Consider the following 20,745-nt stretch of genomic DNA (forward strand, 5'->3'; position numbering starts at 1 on the left):
CACAATTTGGATGTTGTTCGCGCTCTAAAATTCTATTTAGATGCTACAAAGGATTTTAGACAAACATCTTCCTTGTTTGTTGGTTATTCCGGTAAAAGGAGAGGTCAAAAAGCAACTTCTACCTCTCTCTCTTTTTGGATTAAAAGCATCATCAGATTGGCTTACGAGACTGCCGGACGGCAGCCTCCCGAAAGAATCACAGCTCATTCCACTAGGGCTGTGGCTTCCACATGGGCCTTCAAGAACGAGGCTTCTGTTGATCAGATATGTAGGGCAGCGACTTGGTCTTCACTGCACACTTTTACCAAATTTTACAAGTTTGATACTTTTGCTTCTTCTGAGGCTATTTTTGGGAGAAAGGTTTTGCAAGCCGTGGTGCCTTCCATCTAGGTGACCTGATTTGCTCCCTCCCATCATCCGTGTCCTAAAGCTTTGGTATTGGTTCCCACAAGTAAGGATGACGCCGTGGACCGGACACACCTATGTTGGAGAAAACAGAATTTATGTTTACCTGATAAATTACTTTCTCCAACGGTGTGTCCGGTCCACGGCCCGCCCTGGTTTTTTAATCAGGTCTGATAATTTATTTTCTTTAACTACAGTCACCACGGTATCATATGGTTTCTCCTATGCAAATATTCCTCCTTAACGTCGGTCGAATGACTGGGGTAGGCGGAGCCTAGGAGGGATCATGTGACCAGCTTTGCTGGGCTCTTTGCCATTTCCTGTTGGGGAAGAGAATATCCCACAAGTAAGGATGACGCCGTGGACCGGACACACCGTTGGAGAAAGTAATTTATCAGGTAAACATAAATTCTGTTTTCAGGCCAGAACTGAAAGAGATTATTTTAGACATTACTGGAGGGAAGGGTCATGCCCTTCCTCAGGATAGATCAATTAAGACAAGAGCTAAGCATAATAATTTTCGTTCCTTTCGGAACTTTAAAAGTGGTCCCGTTTCAACTGCCTCTACTTCAAAGCAGGAGGGAAATTTTGCACAATCCAAGTCAGTCTGGAGACCTAACCAGACTTGGAACAAGGGTAAATAGCCCAAGAGGTCCGCTGCTGCCACCAAGACTGCATGAAGGGGTTGCCCCCGATCCAGGACCGGATCTAGTAGGGGGCAGACTCTCTCTCTTTGCTCAGGCTTGGGCAAGAGATGTTCACTATCCCTGGGCTTTAAAAATTGTGTCCCAGGGATATTTTCTGGAATTCAAGGACTCCCTTCCAAGGGGGAGATTTCACATTTCTCGATTGTCTGCAGACCAGACAAAGAGAGAGGCATTCTTACGCTGTGTAGAAGACCTATATACCATGGGGGTGATCCGCCCAGTCCCAAGAGAGGAGCAGGGGCTAGGATTTTACTCAAACCTGTTTGCGGTTCCCAAAAAAGAGGGAATTTTCAGAGACCAATCTTGGATCTCAAGATTCTAAACAAGTTCCTCAAAGTTCCATCTTTCAAGATGGAGACCATTCAGACTATTCTTCCTCTGATCCAGGAAGGTCAATATATGACTACCATGGATTTAAAGGATGCTTATCTACACATCCCTATTCACAGAGATCATCATTAATTTCTATGATTTGCCTTTCTAAACAGGCATTAACAGTTTGTGGCCCTTCCCTTCGGGTTGGCCACGGCTCCCAGAATTTTCACCAAGGTGCTAGGGTCCCTTCTGGCGGTTCTTCGTCCACAGGGCATAGCAGTGGCGCCTTATCTGGACGACGTCTTAATTCAGGCATCAACTTTCCAGCTGGCCAAATCTCATACGGACACCGTGTTGGCTTTTCTGAGATCTCACGGGTGGAAGATGAACATAAAGTAGAGTTCTCTCTTCCCTCAAACAAGAGTTTCCTTCTAGGAACTCTGATAGACTCGGTGGAAATGAAAAATTTTCTGACGGAGGTCAGAAAATCGAAGATCTTAACCACTTGTCGAGCTCTTCATTCCATTCCTCGCCCATCAGTGGCTCAGTGTATGGAGGTAATCGGTCTCATGCTAGCGGCAATAGACATAGTTCCTTTTGCCCGCCTACATCTCAGACCACTGCAACTAAGCATGCTCAAACAGTGGAATGGGGATTATGCAGATTTATCTCCTCAACTGCATCTGGACCAGGAGACCAGAGATTCTCTTCTCTGGTGGTTGTCTCAGGACCACCTGTCTCAGGGAATGTGTTTCCACAGGCCAGAGTGGCTCATAGTAATGACAGATGCCAGCCTGTTAGGCTGGGGTGCAGTCTGGAACTCCCTAAAAGCTCAGGGTTTATGGTCTCGGGAGGAATCGATTCTTCTGATAAACATTCTGGAACTGAGAGCGATTTTCAATACGCTTCAGGCGTGGCCTCAGCTTGCTGCGGCCAAATTTATCAGGTTTCAGTCGGACAACATCACGACTGTAGCTTATATCAATCATCAGGGAGGAACAGGGAGGAACAAGGAGTTCTCTAGCGATGATGGAAGTTACCAAAATAATTTGATAGGGCAGAGGATCACTCTTGCCATCTATCAGCGATCCACATACCAGGAGTAGAGAACTGGGAGGCGGATTTCCTGAGTCGTCAGACTTTTCATCCAGGGGAGTGGGAACTTCATCTGGAGGTGTTTGCCCAGCTAATTCAGCTTTGGGGCACGCCAGATTTGGATCTGATGGCGTCCCGTCAGAATGCCAAACTTCCTCGTTACGGGTCCAGGTCTCGGGATCCCAAGGCGGTGCTGATAGATGTTCTAGCAGTGCCTTGGTTTTTCATTCTGGCTTATGTATTCCAACCATTTCCTCTCCTCCCACGTCTGGTTGCCAGAATCAAGCAGGAGAGAGCTTCGGTGATCCTGATAGCTCCTGTGTGGCCATGCAGGACTTGGTATGCAGACCTAGTGGACATGTCCTCGGTTCCACTGTGGACTCTGCCAGTGAGGCGGGACCTTCTAATCCAGAGTCCGTTCTCGCATCCAAATCTAATTTCTCTGCGTCTGACTGCTTGGAAATTGAACGCTTGATTTTAGCAAAGCGTGGTTTATCTCAGTCAGTCATTGATACCCTGATTCAGGATAGAAAGCCTGTCACCAGGAAGATCTATCATAAGATTTGGATTATCATCTAGTTCTCTAAAGAGACAAATCTCTGCTTTGTCTATTTTACTACACAAACGTCTGGCAGATGTCCCAGACGTTCGAGCATTTAGTCAGGCTTGGTCAGAATTAAGCCTGTATTTAAATCGGTTGCTCCGCCTTGGAGCTTAAATTAAGTTCTTAAGGTTTTTCAAGGGGTTCCTTTTGATTCCATGCATTCCATAGATATTAAGCTTTTATCTTGGAAAGTTTTGTTTCTAATAAGAATATCAATCAAGAGATTGTTGTTCCTTTGTATCCTAATCCTTCATCAAAAAAGGAACGTTTATTGCACAATCTTGATGTGGTTCGTGCTTTAAAATTCTACTTACAAGCAACTAAAGATTTCCATCAGACATCTTCATTGTTTGTTGTTTATTCTGGTAAACGGAAAGGTCAAAGGGCTACGGCTACCTCTCTTTCTTTTTGGCTGAGAAGCATCATCCGTTTGGCTTATGAGACTGCTGGACAGCAGCCTCCTGAAAGAATTACTGCTCATTCTACTAGAGCTGTGGCTTCCACATGGGCTTTTAAAAATTACGCGTCTGTTGAACAGATTTGTAAGGCGGCGACTTGGTCTTCGCTTCCTACTTTTCCAAATTTTACAAATTTGATACTTTTGCTTCTTCGGAGGCTATTTTTGGGAGAAAGGTTCAAGCAGTGGTGCCTTCTGTTTAAAGGTCCCTTTCTTGTCCCTCCCTTCATCCGTGTCCTAAAGCTTTGGTATTGGTATCCCACAAGTAATGGATGAATCCGTGGACTCGATACATCTTACAAGAGAAAACATAATTTATGCTTACCTGATAAATTCATTTCTCTTGTGATGTATCGAGTCCACGGCCCGCCCTGTTTTTTCTAAGACAGGCATTTGTATTTTTATTTTTGAAACTTTCAGTCACCACTGCACCCTATGGTTTCTCCTTTTTCTTCCTAGCCTTCGGTCGAATGACTGGGGGGTGGAGTTAAGGGGGGAGCTATATAGGCAGCTCTGCTGTGGGTGCTCTCTTTGCCACTTCCTGTTGGGAATATCCCACAAGTAATGGATGAATCCGTGGACTCGATACATCACAAGAGAAATTAATTTATCAGGTAAGCATAAATTATGTTTTCTACCGGTCCACAAGTAAGCTTGTCCTACTGCCGGAAAGATAAATGTTAAGGTTAGTGCCAGTTTTATTTTTCTATGTAAGCAGGGAAAAGTTTGGCACTTATTCAGCTGAAATGCTGCAGGGGTCATTTATTATTATTCCTGTCAGGGTGCAGGTTTTTATGGCAGTTTTTGCAGGTACTGGTAGTGTGAGGAGTTATTTATTTTATTGATGGCTCAGTGAGGATTCGTTTTTAGTAACGGATTGTGTACTTTTATTGGGGGTTTTATTGTTTGTTTTTAAGCCTGTTTTCAAGAAAGTTGTTTTAAAAAAAAATAGCTTTTTTGTCAGCTGTAGGACTGCCTCTTTTAGGGAGCTTCTGATTTTTTGATGTCAGAGCTTTTTTTTGGCACTTTTCTTCACTTCCTGTAGAGTGAGGTGTGCATATTTCAGATGGCTCTGCTGTTTAGAAGGCTTCTTGCTGTTTTTGCTTCTCTAGAATCCGGATTGTAAACGGGGTCATTTTTTTTCCTGAGTTAGCTGCGGGTTGCAGGCCAGGTAGGGCACCTCAGTAATTTTGCTTAGGTGTAGAGTGTTGCCTGGGGTATGTTTTTCTTGATTTGGTAAATGTAGACCTTTTTTTTTTTGTTCTGTATTGTATCCTTTGTTAAAAGATATCTAAAAAAAAGTTTTTTTATTTGCTTTTTTTTTTTGTATTATGGATCAAGAGGCTGTGCAGGATGTTACCTGTATCTTATGTTTTGATGTCCAGGTGGAACCCCCAGTACTTTTTTGTTCTTCATGTATTGAAAGAACTTTAGCTTATAGAAATAGACTTTTTGACCCTGAGCCACCATTAGCTAAGGCGGATGCTGTTCAGGAGCCTCCTGTTTCTGATGTGCCACAGCTGTCTCCGCAAGCGTCCCAATCCTATTCATCTGCACATGCAGTGCCCTGCGTTTCCTCTCATGCTCTGTCTTTGGTTACTTTGCAAGATATTGCTGCCCAGGTATCCTCTGCAGTATCTGAGAGCTGCAGGGAAAACTCAAAAGGAAATTTAAAGAATCAGTAACTAAGGTTTCGGATCCCGAAGTGGTTAATCAAAGTATTTCCTCTCAGAAGTCTGAGGATGAAGATTCTTCGGGTGCATCTGAGGGTGAAATCTCAGATTCAGGCAGTATAATTCCTTCTGTTGATGCTGAAGTTGTGTCCTTCAGATTTAAGCTGGAACACCTCTGCTTGTTAATTAAGGAGGTTTTGGCTACCTTGGATGACTCCGATACTACTATCTTTGTTAACCCTAAGACGTCTAGTAAGCTGAACAAGTATTTTGATGTTTCCTCTGCGGTGGAGGTATTTCCTGTTCCAAACTGTGCTTCTGAGATTATTGCATGGGAGTGGGAGAGACCTGGTATTCCTTTTTCTCCGTCTCCTATTTTTAAGAAAATGTTTCCTATAGCTGACTCTTTTAAGGAGTCGTGGCAAACGGTTCCTCAGGTGAAAGAAGCCATTTCCACTTTGGGTAAGAGGACCACTATTCCCATTGAGGATAGTTGTTCCTTTAAGGATCCAATGGATAAGAAAATATAGGCATTATTAAAGAAAATGTATGTTCACCAAGGTCTTCAATGGCAGCCGGCAGTGTGTATTGCTACTGTTACCAGCGCTGCAGCTTACTGGTTTGATGCCTTGTCTTATTCTATTCAGACCGATACTCCTCTTGAGGAAATCCAGGACAGGATTAAGACTCTTGAGTTTGCCAGTTCCTTTATAATGGATGCTTCCTTACAGGTCATTAAACTAGGAGCAACAATTTCTGGTTTTGTGGTTCTAGCTCGCAGAGCCCTTTGGTTAAAATCCTGGTCTGCGGATGTTTCTTCTAAGTCAAAGTTATTAGCTATTCCCTACAAGGGTAAGACCTGGTTTGGGTGAAATAATTTCAGATATCACAGAAGAAAAGGGATCTTTTCTTCCTCAGGATAAGAAGAATAAGCAGAAAGGGCGTCAGTCATTTTCGTTCCTTTCATAAATTTAGAGGTAAACCCTCCGCTTCCTCTTCCAAGCAGGAACTATCCTAGTCTTCCTGGAACTCTGGTCAGTCTTGGAGAAGGGGAAACAGTCTAAGAAACCTACGGCTGACTCTAAGTCAGCATGAAGGGTCGGCCCCTGATCCAGGAACGGATCTAGTAGGGGGCAGGCTTTCTCAATTTGCTCAGGCTTGGATACAAGATGTCCCAGACCTGTGGGCCGTGGAAATTGTATCTAAGGGGTACAAGATAGAATTCAAGACGTTTCCTCCCAGAGGCAGGTTTCTTCTCTCAAGATTGTCTGTAGACCAGATAAAAAGAGAGGCGTTCTTAAATTGTATAGGATCTTTTTACCCTGGGATTTATAGTTCCAGTTCCTCTGCAGGAACAGAGTCTGGGATTTTATTCAAATATGTTTATGGTTCCCAAGAAAGAGGAGACTTTTAAACCTATTTTAGACCTAAAGTGTTTAAACAAGTTCCTGAGATTACCGTCCTTCAAGATGGAGACTATACGTTCCATTCTTCCTTTGGTTCCAGAGGGTCAGTTTTTGACAACCATAGACTTAAACGATGCGTACCGAGTAGTGTTTTTAGGGACCATAATATACTCCCTACTAATGAAGATATTTCCGACAAAGGTCAGAAAAGCAAAGATCTTCGGCTCTTGTCCTTTAGTCCTCTCCTCGGCCGTCAGTGGCTCTATGTATGGAGGTAATTGGTCTGATGGTAGCTACCATGTACATCATTCCATTTGCTCTGTTCCATCTCAGACCTCTGCAGTTATGCATGTTAAGGCAATGGAACGGGGACTATGTGGATCTGTCTCCGCAAATAGTTCTGGATCAGGCGACAAGGGACTCTCTTCTGTGGTGGTTGTCTCAGGAACACCTCTCCCAGGGAACTTGCTTTCGCAGACCTTCCTGGATGATCATGACCACGGATGCCAGCCTTCTAGGTTGGGGAGCAATTTGGGGGTCATTGAAGACTCGGGAGGAGTCAGTTCTCCCTATAAACATTCTAGAACTGAGAACGATTTTCAATGTTCTACTGGCCTGGCCTCAGTTAGCCCTTAGCCCGGTTTATTAGGTTCCAGTCGGTCAACATAACATCAACCACCAGGGGGGGGGGGACTCGGAGTTCCTTGGCCATGACAGAGGTGCCAGTGGCGGAGTCTCACAACTGTTGTCTTTCTGAGATCTACATCCCAGGAGTGGACAATTGGGAGGCGGATTTTCTGAGCCTACAGACATTTCATCCGGGGGAGTGGAAACTCAATCCGGAAGTATTTTCCAGTTTAATCCTCAGTTGGGGGCAGCCAGAACTGGATCTCATGGCTTCTCAGGAGAATGCCAAGCTTCTGAGGTACGGCTCAAGGTCAAAGGCTTTCTTGATAGATGCTCTGGCGGTTCCTTGGAATTTCAGTCTAGCTTACATATTTCCTCTGTTTGCTCTTCTGCCAAGAGTTATTGCTCGGATCAAGCAGGAGAGGGTGTCAGTAAATCTCATAGCACCGGCGTGGCCTTGCAGGATCCGGTATGCAGATCTAGTGAAAATGTCATCTCTACCTCCGTGGAGACTCCCTCTGAGGAAGGACCTTCTACTTCCGGGTCCTTTTTTTCATCCAAATCTCATTTCTCTGAAGCTGACTGCTTGGAGATTGAACGCTTGATTTTATCGAAGCGTGGGTTTTCAGAGTCGGTCATTGAGACCATGATTCAGGCTCGTAAGCCTGTGACAAGAAAGATTTACTATAAGATATGGCGTAAATATCTGTATTGGTGTGAATCTAGAGGCTACTCTTGGAGTAGAGTTAGGATTCCTAGGATTTTGCTTTTCTCCAGGAGAGTCTGGAGAAGGGTTTGTCAGCTAGTACTCTGAAAGGACAGATTTCTGCGTTGTCTATTTTATTGCATAAGCGGTTGGGGGATGCACCAGATGTGCAATCTTTTTGTCAGGCCTTGGTTAGGATCAGGCCTGTGTTTAAGCCCATTACTCCTCCCTGGAGTCTTAACCTTGTTGTTAGAGTTTTACAGCGGGCTCCGTTTGAACCTATGCATTCCTTAGATATTAAGATGTTATCTTGGAAGGTTTTGTTTCTTGTTGCTATTTCTTCTGCTCGGAGAGTTTCGGAACTCTCAACTCTGCATTTTGATTCTCCTTATCTTATTTTTCATTCTGATAAGGTGGTTCTACGTACTAAATTAGGTTTCCTACCTAAGGTTGTTTCTAACAAGAATATTAATCAGGAGCTCGTGCTTCCTTCTTTGTGTCCTAATCCTCCTCCTCCTAATGAGTGTTTGTTGCACAACCTAGATGATGTGCGTGCTTTGAAGTTTTATCTTCAGGCGACTAAGGACTTTCCTCAGTCTTCTGCTTTGTTTGTTTGTTTTTCTGGGAAGCGCAAGGGTCAGAAAGCTACGGCTACTTCTCTTTGGCTAAGGAGTATTATTCGTTTGACCTATGAGACTGCTGGACAGTAACCTCCTGAGAAAATCACTGCTCATTCCGAGAGGGCTGTTTCTTTTTCCTCGGCATTTAAAAATGAAGCTTCTGTGGAACATATTTGCAAGGCTGCAACTTGGTCCTCTTTGCATACTTTTTCAAAGTTTTATAAATTTGATACTTTTGTCTCGGCTGAGGCTTCTTTTGGGAGAAGGGTTCTTCAGGCAGTGGTACCTTCTGTTTAGGTCTACCTGTCTTGTCCCTTATCGTCTGTGTCCTCTAGCTTGGCTATTGATTGCCACTAGTAATTGATGATTCCGTGGACTCACCATATCTTAGGAAAGAAAACATAATTTATGCTTTCCTGATAAATGTATTTATTTCCGGATATGGTGAGTCCATGGCCCACCCTTTATTTAAAACCGTTATTTTTTCTAAAACCTCAGGCACCTCTACACTTTTGTGTTATCTTCTTTTTCCATTTTTCCTTCGGCTGAATGACTGGGGATTATGGGTAAGGGAAGTGACATATATAGCAGCTTTGCTGTAGTTCTCTTTGCCTCCTCCTGCTGGCCTGGAATAATATTCCCACTAGTAATTGATGATTCCGTGGACTCACCATATCCGGAAAGAAATACATTTATCAGGTAAGCATAAATTATGTTTTTTACATTTATGACTTTTCAAAGGTGGCCTTTGGCAGGAAAGTTCTCTGGGCTCAGTGTTCTCCCCAGATTACAAGTTTAGCGGAGTAAGGGGCCAGATTAGAAGTGTAGCGGGGTAAGCTTTTTGCACACATGAGGTAGCGCCCGCATTACAAGTTAAAAGTAAAGCCAAACTTAGAATATGGTACAACGCGATACTGTATCCCCCTCCCCCACACACACTAGAAGTCAATAGAGCAAAAAAAGTGGGGGGGGGGGAAACTAATACCCTACATATGCGCAAACCCAATCGCATCTCCTCACATGTGCTAACCTGAGATGAAAATATAAATATTTCACATTCCAATGTTCTTCACATAGCAAAATATGTTCTATTTATTCATAGATATTTCTACATATATCTGATGGTGTTTTGGTACCATATTTATCCCTAAATATATTATATATATATATATATATATATATATATATATATATATATAGGAACATCTATTTAAAAATACATGTGCAGAACATTGGAATGTGAAATATTTACAGTAAATACATAGTATAACACTATTAAATATGAATATTGCATAAATGTTTTTACGTGTTTTTGTCTACTTTACTGTAAAGGGCTCCAATGTACTTTTATATACAGTGCTCAGCATAAATGAGTACACCTCAACAGATTTGTCAGAAAACCTTTACTTACCTTTCAGAAACAACATATTCTATGGGACACTATACTACAAAATATTCCCACAAATGCGGGCCATTGCTTGCCACCAAGATATATTAATTTGCACTCACAACAAAGTATTTTTTCCTAACAAATTCATTCAAGATCATGTTGCAAAAATGAATACACGTTAATGAAAGTAATAGGAGCAAAGCGAAATGCCTGACAACAAATTTCTAATGAACAAGAATTCAACTACAGGTGAGTTTAATTATTCATTAACAGGTGTCCATCAGACAGTTGATTTTAAAAGGGCATTGCTTACCAAAGAAAACTCCTTTCCATGCCATGCTGTCAGCAATGGCACCACATGGAAGAGAAATGTCACAAGGCCTGAGAAAGAAAATAATTTCTTTACACAAGAAAGGTGAAGGCTGCAAGAAGATCAGCAAAGCTTTAATTATCAGTGAGAATACTGTAGCAAAAGTGATACAAAAATGTAACTGTAACCATCTCACAGAGACGTCCAGGCCGTCCACAGAAGTTAACACCTCAACAGAAACATCTACTGATGAGAAGGGTTGAAGAAAATTGCTATACAAGTTCACTGCAGTTAGCTAAAGAAGTAGAAAGCTAAACTGGGGTGATTGTTTTCCGTGACGCAATATGGCGTACACTGCAGAGGAATGGCATGCATGGGGGTCATCCACAAAGGAAACCTCTCTTAAAGCCCATGCACAAAAAGGCCCGTCTAGAATTTGCCAGGACACATGCTGAAAAAGAAGACTACTAGTACTCTGGTGTGATGAGACCAAGATAAATGTTTTTGGAACTGATAGCTTCAAAATTGTATGGCGTCACAAAGGTATCGTGCCTACAGTGAAACGTGGTGGCAGTGTCCTTCTGTGGGGCTGCATGAGTGCTGTCGGGGAGTTGCATTTCATTCATGGCATCATGAATTCACAGATGTACTGCTCTATATTTAAAGAGAAGATGCTACCATCACTCAGTGCCTTTGGTCGTTGTGCAGTTTTTCAACATGACAATGATCCAAAACACACATCTAAGGCCACTGTTGCATTTCTGAAGAAGAACAGGGTGAAAGTGATGCATTGGCCAAGTATGTTTCCTGATCTAAACCCAATCGAACACCTATGGGGAATTCTGAAGAGACAAGTTGAGCATCACTCTCCATCCAGCATCCAGGCTCTAAAAGAGGTCGTTCTTGAAGAATGGGAAAAGATAGATGTTACAATATGTCTCCAACTTGTTCATTCCATGCCTAGAAGACTTGGTGCTGTCCTTACAAATCATGGAGGTCATACAAAATACTAGATGTAGTAGTTTTAGTTGTGAGGTGTAGTCATTTGTGCATCACCTACTTTGAGTAAACCTGAAGATTTTGTAATCTAAGTTATATTAGTAACCTTACTTTCATGTAATGAGCTAAACAAATGTTCTCTAAAACTCAGTTTTGTCAAAATTCTGGAAATTATTCTTGTGTTCATTGAGATATTAATTAAAATCTTACTTTTCAAAAGGGGTGTACTCCTTTATGCTGAGTACTGTATGTCTATACATACAGTTGTGCTCATAAGTTTACATACCCTGGTAGAATTTATGATTTCTTGGTCATTTTTCAGAGAATATGAATGATAACACAAAACTTTTCTATCACTCATGGTTAGTGTTTGGCTGAAGCCTTTTATTATCAATCAACTGTGTTTACTCTTTTTAAATCATAATACCAACAGAAACTACCCAAATGACCCTGATCAAAAGTTTACATACCCCAGTTATTAATACCATGTATTGCCCCCTTTAACATCAATGACAGCTTGAAGTCTTTTGTGGTATTTGTGGATGAGGCTCTTCTCAGATGGTAAAGCTGCCCATTCTTCCTGACAAAAAGCCTCCAGTTTCTGTAAATTATTGGGTTGTCTTGCATGAACTGCACGTTTGAGATCTCCCCGGAGTGGCTCAATGATATTGAGGTCAGGAGAATGAGATGGGCACTCCAGAACCTTCACTTTATTCTGCTGTAGCCAATGACAGGTCGACTTGGCCTTGTGTTTAGAATCATTGTCATGTTGGAATGTCCAAGTACGTCCCATGCGCAGCTTCCGGGATGATGAATGCAAATTTTCCTCCAGTATTTTTTGATAACATACTGCATTCATCTTGCCATCAATTCTGACCAAATTTCCTGTGCCTTTGTAGCTCACACATCCCCAAAACATCAGTGATCCACCTCTGTTTTTCACAGTAGGAATGGTGTACCTTTCATCATAGGCCTTGTTGACTCCTCATCAAATGTAGCGTTTATGGTTGTGGCCAAAAAGCTAAATTTTGGTCTCATCACTCCAAGTGACTTTGTGCCAGAAGGTTTGAGGCTTGTCTCTGTGCTGTTTGGCGTATTGTAAGCGGGATACTTTGTGGCATTTTCTTCTGGCGACTCAACCATGCAGCCCATCTTTCTTCAAGTGCCTCCTTATTGTGCATCTTGAAACAACCACAATACATGTTTTCAGAGAGTCCTGTATTTCACCTGGTTATTTGTGGGTTTTTCTTTGTATCCGAACAATTTTTCTCTTGTAAAGGTGTATCCAGTCCACGGGTTCATCCATTACTTGTGGGATATTCTCCTTCCCAACAGGAAGCTGCAAGAGGACACCCACAGCAGACCTGTCTATATAGCTCCTCCCCTAACTGCCACCCCCAGTCATTCTCTTGCAGCTCTCGACAAGAAAGGAAGTATCAAGAGAGATGTGGTGACTTAGTGTAGTTTTTACCTTCAATCAAAAGTTTGTTATTTTTAAACGATACCGGCGTTGTACTGTTTTTACTCTCAGGCAGAAATTGGAAGAAGACTTCTGCCTGGAGGTTTGATGATGTTAGCGGTTTGTAACTAAGGTCCATTGCTGTTCTCACACATAACTGAAGAGTATGGAAAGAAAACTTCAGTTGGGGGGGACGGTCTGCAGATTGCCTGCTTTGAGGTATGTTCAGTATATTTTTTTCTAGAGAGATGATAAAGTCTAGAAAATGCTGACAGTGCCTGGTATATTTAAGGTAAGCCTGATACAGTGATTTAGCAACAACTGGGATCATGCTTGCAAAAAGGGATAATATTCATGTTAATACCTATATTACTTAGTGTAAAAACGTTTGCATGATTTATAAATAAAAACGTTTTTTCTCTGAGAGTGATAAATCCTTATTTGGGACCTAGTTTCCACATGGCTTGTTAGATTACTCCTAGGAGTACTTTTTTTAAGGCCCTCTCACTTTGAGTGCATGGTGGGAGGGGCCTATTTTCGTTTTCAGTCTGAGACATCCAGCTTCCCTGAAGGAGTCCTCTGGCTTATAGGACCTCTATAGAGGGTTTTGTTCCTGCAAAAATCGTTTTTAAGGGCAGGTAGGAGCCACAGCAGAGCTGTGGCAGTGTGTTTGACTGTTTGTTAACAGGTTTAATGTTTTTCTAATTCGTTTTTGGGCCTGAGGGGTTAATCATCCATTTGCAAGTGGGTGCAATGCTGCTTTAGCCCCTTATACACACTGTAAAAATTTCGTAGAGTTTACTACTTTTTTCTACTGTTTTGCAGTTTATGTGGTAGTTTTTTTCTCTTAAAGGCACAGTACCGTTTTTTATTATTGATTTTTTCACATTTATTAAAGTGTTTTCCAAGCTTGCTGGTCTCATTACTAGTCTGTTAAACATGTCTGACATAAAGGAAACTCCTTGTTCATTATGTTTAGAAGCCATTGTGGAACCCCCTCTTAGAATGTGTACCAAATGCACTGACCTTTCTATAAGTTATAAAGACCATATTATGGCTTTTAAAGATTTATCACCTGAGGTTTCTGAGACTGACAAAAGGGAGGTTATGCCATCTAGCTCTCCCCACGTGTCAGAACCTATAACTCCCGCTCAAGGGACGCCAAGTACATCTAGCGCATCCAATGCGTTTACTTTACAAGACATGGCGGCAGTTATGAATCATACCCTCACAAAGGTATTGTCCAAACTGCCAGGGTTACAAGGAAAGCGGGACAGCTCTGGGGCTAGAACAAATACAGAGCTCTCTGACGCTTTAGTAGCTATGTCTGATATACCCTCACAATGTGCAGAAGTTGAAGCAGGAGAGCTTCTATCTGTGGGTGACTTCTCTGATTCGGGGAAGGCATTACTTCAGTCTGACTCTGAAATGACAGCATTTAAATTTAAGCTTGAACACCTCCGCGTGTTGCTCAGGGAGGTTTTAGCGACTCTGGATGACTGTGACACCATTGTAGTCCCAGAGAAATTGTGTAAAATGGACAAATACTTTGCAGTGCCTGTTTACACTGATGTTTTTCCAATCCCTAAGAGGTTTTCAGAAATTATTACTAAGGAATGGGATAGACCAGGTGTGCCGTTCTCTCCCCCTCCTGCTTTTAAGAAAATGTTTCCTATAGATGCCGCTACACAGGACTTGTGGCAGATGGTCCCTAAGGTGGAGGGAGCAGTCTCTACCCTAGCTAAGCATACAACTATTCCTGTCGAGGACAGTTGTGCTTTCTTAGATCCTATGGATAAGAAATTAGAGGGTTTCCTTAAGAAAATCTTTATTCTCCAGCCTCTTGCATGCCTTGCCCCAGTCTCTGCTGCAGCGGCTTTCTGGTTCGAGTCTCTGGAAGAGGTTTTACAGGTAGAGACCCCGTTGGATGATATCCTTGACTGGCTTAAAGCTCTTAAGTTAGCCAATTCATTTATTTCTGACGCCGTTTTTCATTTAACCAAGCTAACGGCTAAAAATTCAGGTTTTGCCATTCAGGCACGTAGGGCGCTATGGCTTAAATCTTGGTCAGCTGATGTCACTTCAAAGTCTAAACTTCTCAAGATCCCCTTCAAAGGGCAGACCCTATTTGGGCCTGGACTGAAGGAGATCATTTCTGATATTACTGGAGGAAAAGGCCACGCCCTTCCCCAGGATAGGTCCAACAAGTTAAGGACCAAACAGACTAATTTTCGTTCCTTTCGAAACTTCAAGAGTGGCGCAGCTTCATCTTCCTCTTCTACAAAACAAGAGGGAAATTTTGCCCAGTTCAAGCCAGTCTGGAGACCTAACCAGGCTTGGAACAAGGGGAAACAGGCCAAAAAGTCTGCTGCTGCCTCTAAGACAGCATGAAGGAGTAGCCCCCGATCCGGGACCGGATCTAGTGGGGGGGCAGACTTTCTCTCTTCGCCCAGGCTTGGGCAAGAGACGTCCAGGATCCCTGGGCTCTGGAGATTGTTTCCCAGGGATATCTTCTGGATTTCAAAGCTTCATCTCCAAAGGGGAGATTTCATCTCTCACAATTATCAGCAAACCAGATAAAGAGAGAGGCATTCTTACATTGCGTTCAAGACCTACTAGTTATGGGAGTGATCCACCCAGTTCCAAAGGAGGAACAGGGGCAGGGCTTCTATTCAAATCTGTTTATAGTTCCCAAGAAAGAGGGAACTTTCAGACCAATCTTGGATCTCAAGATCCTAAACAAATTTCTCAGGGTCCCATCCTTCAAGATGGAGACTATTCGAACCATCCTACCTATGATCCAGGAGGGTCAATATATGACTACCGTGGATTTAAAGGATGCTTATCTACATATTCCGATACACAGGGATCATCATCAGTTTCTCAGGTTCGCCTTAATAGACAGGCATTACCAGTTTGTGACTCTTCCCTTCGGGTTAGCCACGGCACCAAGAATCTTTACGAAGGTTCTAGGGTCCCTTCTGGCGGTTCTAAGACCGTGGGGTATAGCAGTAGCCCCTTACCTAGACGACATCCTGATACAGGCGTCAACTTTTCATATTGCCAGGTCCCATACGGACATTGTTCTGGCATTCCTAAGGTCTCACGGGTGGAAGGTGAACGAAGGAAAGAGTTCTCTCTCACCTCTCACAAGAGTTTCCTTCCTAGGAACTCTGATAGATTCAGTAGAAATGAAGATTTATCTGACAGAGGTCAGGTTGTCAAAACTTCTAACTTCCTGCCGTGGTCTTTATTCCATTTCTCGTCCGTCAGTGGCTCAGTGTATGGAGGTAATCGGATTAATGGTAGCGGCAATGGACATAGTTCCGTTTGCCCGCCTACATCTCAGACCACTGCAACTTTTGCATGCTCAATCAGTGGAATGGGGATTACACAGATTTGTCCCCTCTACTAAATCTGGATCAAGAGACCAGGGATTCTCTTCTCTGGTGGCTATCTCGGGTCCATCTGTCCAAGGGAATGAGTTTCCGCAGGCCAGAATGGACTATAGTAACGACAGATGCCAGCCTTCTGGGCTGGGGTGCAGTCTGGAACTCTCTGAAGGCTCAGGGTTCGTGGACTCAGGAGGAGGCCCTCCTTCCGATAAACATTCTGGAACTAAGAGCGATATTCAATGCTCTTCAGGCTTGGCCTCAGCTAGCTGCGGTCAGGTTCATCAGATTTCAGTCGGACAACATCACGACTGTAGCCTATATCAACCATTAGGGGGGAACAAGGAGCCCCCTGGCAATGTTGGAGGTTTCAAAGATAATTCTATGGGCAGAGGTTCACTCTTGCCATCTCTCAGCTATACATATCCCAGGAGTAGGGAACTGGGAGGCGGATTTTCTAAGTCGGCAGACTTTTCATCCGGGGGAGTGGGAGCTCCATCCGGAGGTATTTGCCCAGTTGATCCAACTTTGGGGCAAACCAGAACTGGATCTCATGGCGTCTCGTCAGAACGCCAAGCTTCCTTGTTACGGGTCCAGGTCCAGGGATCCCAAGGCAGCGCTGATAGATGGTCCTTCAGCCTGGCTTATGTGTTTCCACTGTTTCTTCTGCTCCCTTGTCTGATTGCCAAGATCAAGCAGGAGAGAGCTTTAGTGATCTTGATAGCCCCTGCGTGGCCACGCAGGACTTGGTATGCAGATCTGGTGGACATGTCATCCTTTCCACCATGGACTCTGCCGCTAAGGCAGGACCTTCTACTTCAAGGTTCCTTCAAACATCCAAATCTAATTTCTCTACGTCTGACTGCTTGGAGATTGAACGATTGATTCCAAAGCGTGGTTTTTCCAAATCAGTCATTGATACCTTAATTCAGGCTCGAAAGCCTGTCACCAGGAAAATCTATCATAAGATATGGTGTAAATATCTTCATTGGTGTGAATCCAAGGGTTACTCATGGAGTAAGGTCAGGATTCCTAGGATATTATCTTTTCTCCAGGAAGGATTAGAGAAGGGATTGTCAGCTAGTTCCTTAAAGGGACAGATTTCTGTTCTGTCTATTCTTTTGCACAAACGTCTGGCTGAGGTTCCAGACGTTCAGGGGTTTTGTCAGGCTTTAGTTAGAATCAAGCCTGTGTTTAAACCTGTTGCTCCGCCATGAAGTTTAAATTTAGTTCTTAAAGTTCTTCAAGGGGTTCCGTTTGAACCTTTGCATTCCATAGATATTAAGTTTTATCTTGGAAAGTTCTATTTTTAGTAGCTATCTCCTCGGCTCGAAGAGTTTCGGAGTTATCTGCTTTACAGTGTGATTCCCCTTATCTGATTTTCCATGCAGATAAGGTAGTGTTACGTACCAAACCTGGGTTTCTGCCTAAGGTGGTATCTAATAAGAATTTCAATCAGGAGATTGTTGTTCCTTCCCTATGTCTTAATCCTTTTTCAAAGAAGTAACGTCTATTACACAATCTTGATGTGGTTCGTGCTTTAAAGTTTTATTTGCAAGCTACGAAAGATTTTCGTCAAACATCTGCTTTGTTTGTTGTCTACTCTGGACAGAGGAGAGGCCAAAAGGCTTCGGCAACTTCTCTTTCCTTTTGGCTAAGAAGCATAATTCGCTTAGCTTATGAGACTGCTGGCCAGCAGCCTCCTTAAAGAATTACAGCTCATTCTACTAGAGCAGTAGCTTCCACATGGGCTTTTAAACATGAGGCCTCTGTTGAACAGATTTGTAAGGCGGCGACTTGGTCTTCGCTTCATACCTTTTCTAAATTCTATAAATTTGATACTTTTGCTTCTTCGGAAGGCTATTTTTGGGAGAAAGGTCTTACAGACAGTGGTGCCTTCCGTTTAAGTTTCCTGCCTTGTCCCTCCCTTCATCCGTGTCCTAAAGCTTTGGTATTGGTATCCCACAAGTAATGGATGAACCCGTGGACTGGATACACCTTTACAAGAGAAAACAAAATTTATGCTTACCTGATAAATTTATTTCTCTTGTGGTGTATCCAGTCCACGGCCTGCCCTGTCATTTTAAGGCAGGTGTTTTTTATTTTTAAACTACAGTCACCACTGCACCCTATAGTTTCTCCTTTTTTTCTTGCTTGTCTTCGGTCTAATGACTGGGGGTGGCAGTTAGGGGAGGAGCTATATAGACAGCCCTGCTGTGGGTGCCCTCTTGCAGCTTCCTGTTGGGAAGGAGAATATCCCACAAGTAATGGATACACCACAAGAGAAATAAATTTATCAGGTAAGCATCAATTTTGTTTTCTGGCAGTTGTGGCTGAAATTTTAGTTGGTCTACCTGACCGTGGTTTAGTTTCAACAGAACCCCTCATTTTCCACTTTTTGATTAGAGTTTGAACACTGCTGATTGGCATTCTCAGTTCCTTGGATATCTTTTTATATCCCTTTCCTGTTTTATACAGTTCAACTACCTTTTCCCGCAGATCCTGTGACAATTCTTTTGCTTTCCCCATGACTCAGAATCCAGAAACGTCAGTGTGTGTGTGTATAAAAGGTCAATGCGTTTCTGGACTCCTGACAGACCCTTGCATCTTTCATCCAGTGCTGCACTAATTACAAGCAAACAGAACACAGGTGAGGATGGTTACCTTTAATAGCCATTCAAACCCCTTTGTGTTAACTTGTGTGCATGTTATCAGGCCAAAATCACCAGGGTATGTAAACTTTTGATCAGTCATTTGGGTAGTTTCTGTTGTCATTATGATTTAAAAAGAGTAAACACAGTTGATTGATAATAAATGACTTCAGCGAAACACTAACCACGAGTGAAAGAAAAGTTTTGTGTTATCATTCATATTCTCTGATAAATGGCCAAGAAATCATAAATTCTGCCAGGGTATGTAAACTTATGAGCACAACTGTATATACAAATATAATTATATATGTGTGTATATATACAGTATATATATATATATATATTTAGACATGTATATGTATGTATCTCTATGTTAAAGATCTTTGCCTGTCTTTTTTTTTTTTTTACTAACACCTGAGACCTCATATCTTTAACCCTTTAGTGACCAGACCATTTTTCAATTTTTCTACTGTTAAGGACCAGTGCTGTTTTTACATTTCTTCTACTAGATACGACGAGTCCACGGATTCATCCTTGTGTGATATTATCCTCCTGCTAACAGGAAGTGGCAAAGAGCACCACAGCAGAGCTGTCTATATAGCTCCTCCCTTGACTCCACCCCCAGTCATTCTCTTTGCCTATACTAAGTAATAGGAAGAGGTAAAGTGAAAGAGGTGTTAAAATGATAGTTTTTATTTTCTTCAAGTAAGATTTTTTTATTTTAAATTGCACCGGTGAGTGCTATTTTTTCTCAGGCAGCAGATGGAAGAAGATTTCTGCCTGGAGACTGATGATCTTAGCAATTGTCACTAAGATCCAGAGAAGTTCTCAAAGAATGGCTGAAGAGTACTTGAGAAGCTTCAGTGTGGGGAACGTTTTTTCATGCTACAAGCATTGAGGTATGTTCAGTCATTTTTTTCTGGAGAGACTGTTATTTCAGAACTGGCTGACAGTATTCCCATAAGGGAAGGGGTAAGCAGTAATCCTACATGTGATAGAAGGGTATTACTGGGACCTGTATGTTATGGGCTGAAAAATGGTTGACACTGATAACATAATGTTTTTTGTGCAAAACGATTTTATGTTTGAAGGGCAACTTAACGTTTTTTGTGGGCAAACGTTTTTGTCTTTTAATGGCACTGGAGGGTTCACATGGCTTTCAATATTAGGTTGGGTATATGGAAACCCACATGGCTAGGTTCTAGACCGCTTTACAGCGTTTTTTTACTAGGCAGTGAGACATCGATATAGATGGGCGGGGCCTAATTTTGCGCCTCAGATGTACAGTTGAATTTCCTATGCAAGCAGCAAGCTCCAGCTTCGGTGGGCCTAAACTGAAAGATTTGGCCTAAACAAAGTGATAGAGCGAATTAACAGACCCCTGAGGGCAGGTAGGAAGTGCAGGGGGTTGATTGTTTAATTTCATAACGTTTTTTTCCATTAAGGGTTAAGAATACCTTGTGGTGCAATCTTAGCTGGCAAGATAAGACACATATATACTAAAATTGTGATAATTATAACATTTTAGAGCAGTTTTGGGAAAATTGTACGCTTTTTTACTCTTAAAGGCGCAGTACCGTTTTTCAGATTGTGTTTTTTTTCACTAAATAAAGTGTTTTCAAGACTATTTTTGGTTATTTACTAGTTTGTTTCAACATGTCTGACATTGAGGAAAGTCAATGTTCTATGTGTTTAGAAGCCATTGTGGAACCCCCACTTAAAATGTGTCCCTCATGTACTGAAAGGGCCTTACATTGCAAAGAACATATTTTAGGTGATAAAAGTATGTCTCAGGATGATTCTCAGAAGAGAATCAGGTTATACCATCCAATTCTCCCCAAGTGTCACAACCTTTAACGCCCGCTCAAGCGACACCTAATACTTCTAGCGCATCTAATTCTTTCACCCTGCAAGATATGGCTGCAGTTA

The sequence above is a fragment of the Bombina bombina genome, chromosome 1 (genome assembly GCF_027579735.1).
Source record: "Bombina bombina isolate aBomBom1 chromosome 1, aBomBom1.pri, whole genome shotgun sequence".
In the NCBI taxonomy this organism is placed as follows: domain Eukaryota; kingdom Metazoa; phylum Chordata; class Amphibia; order Anura; family Bombinatoridae; genus Bombina; species Bombina bombina.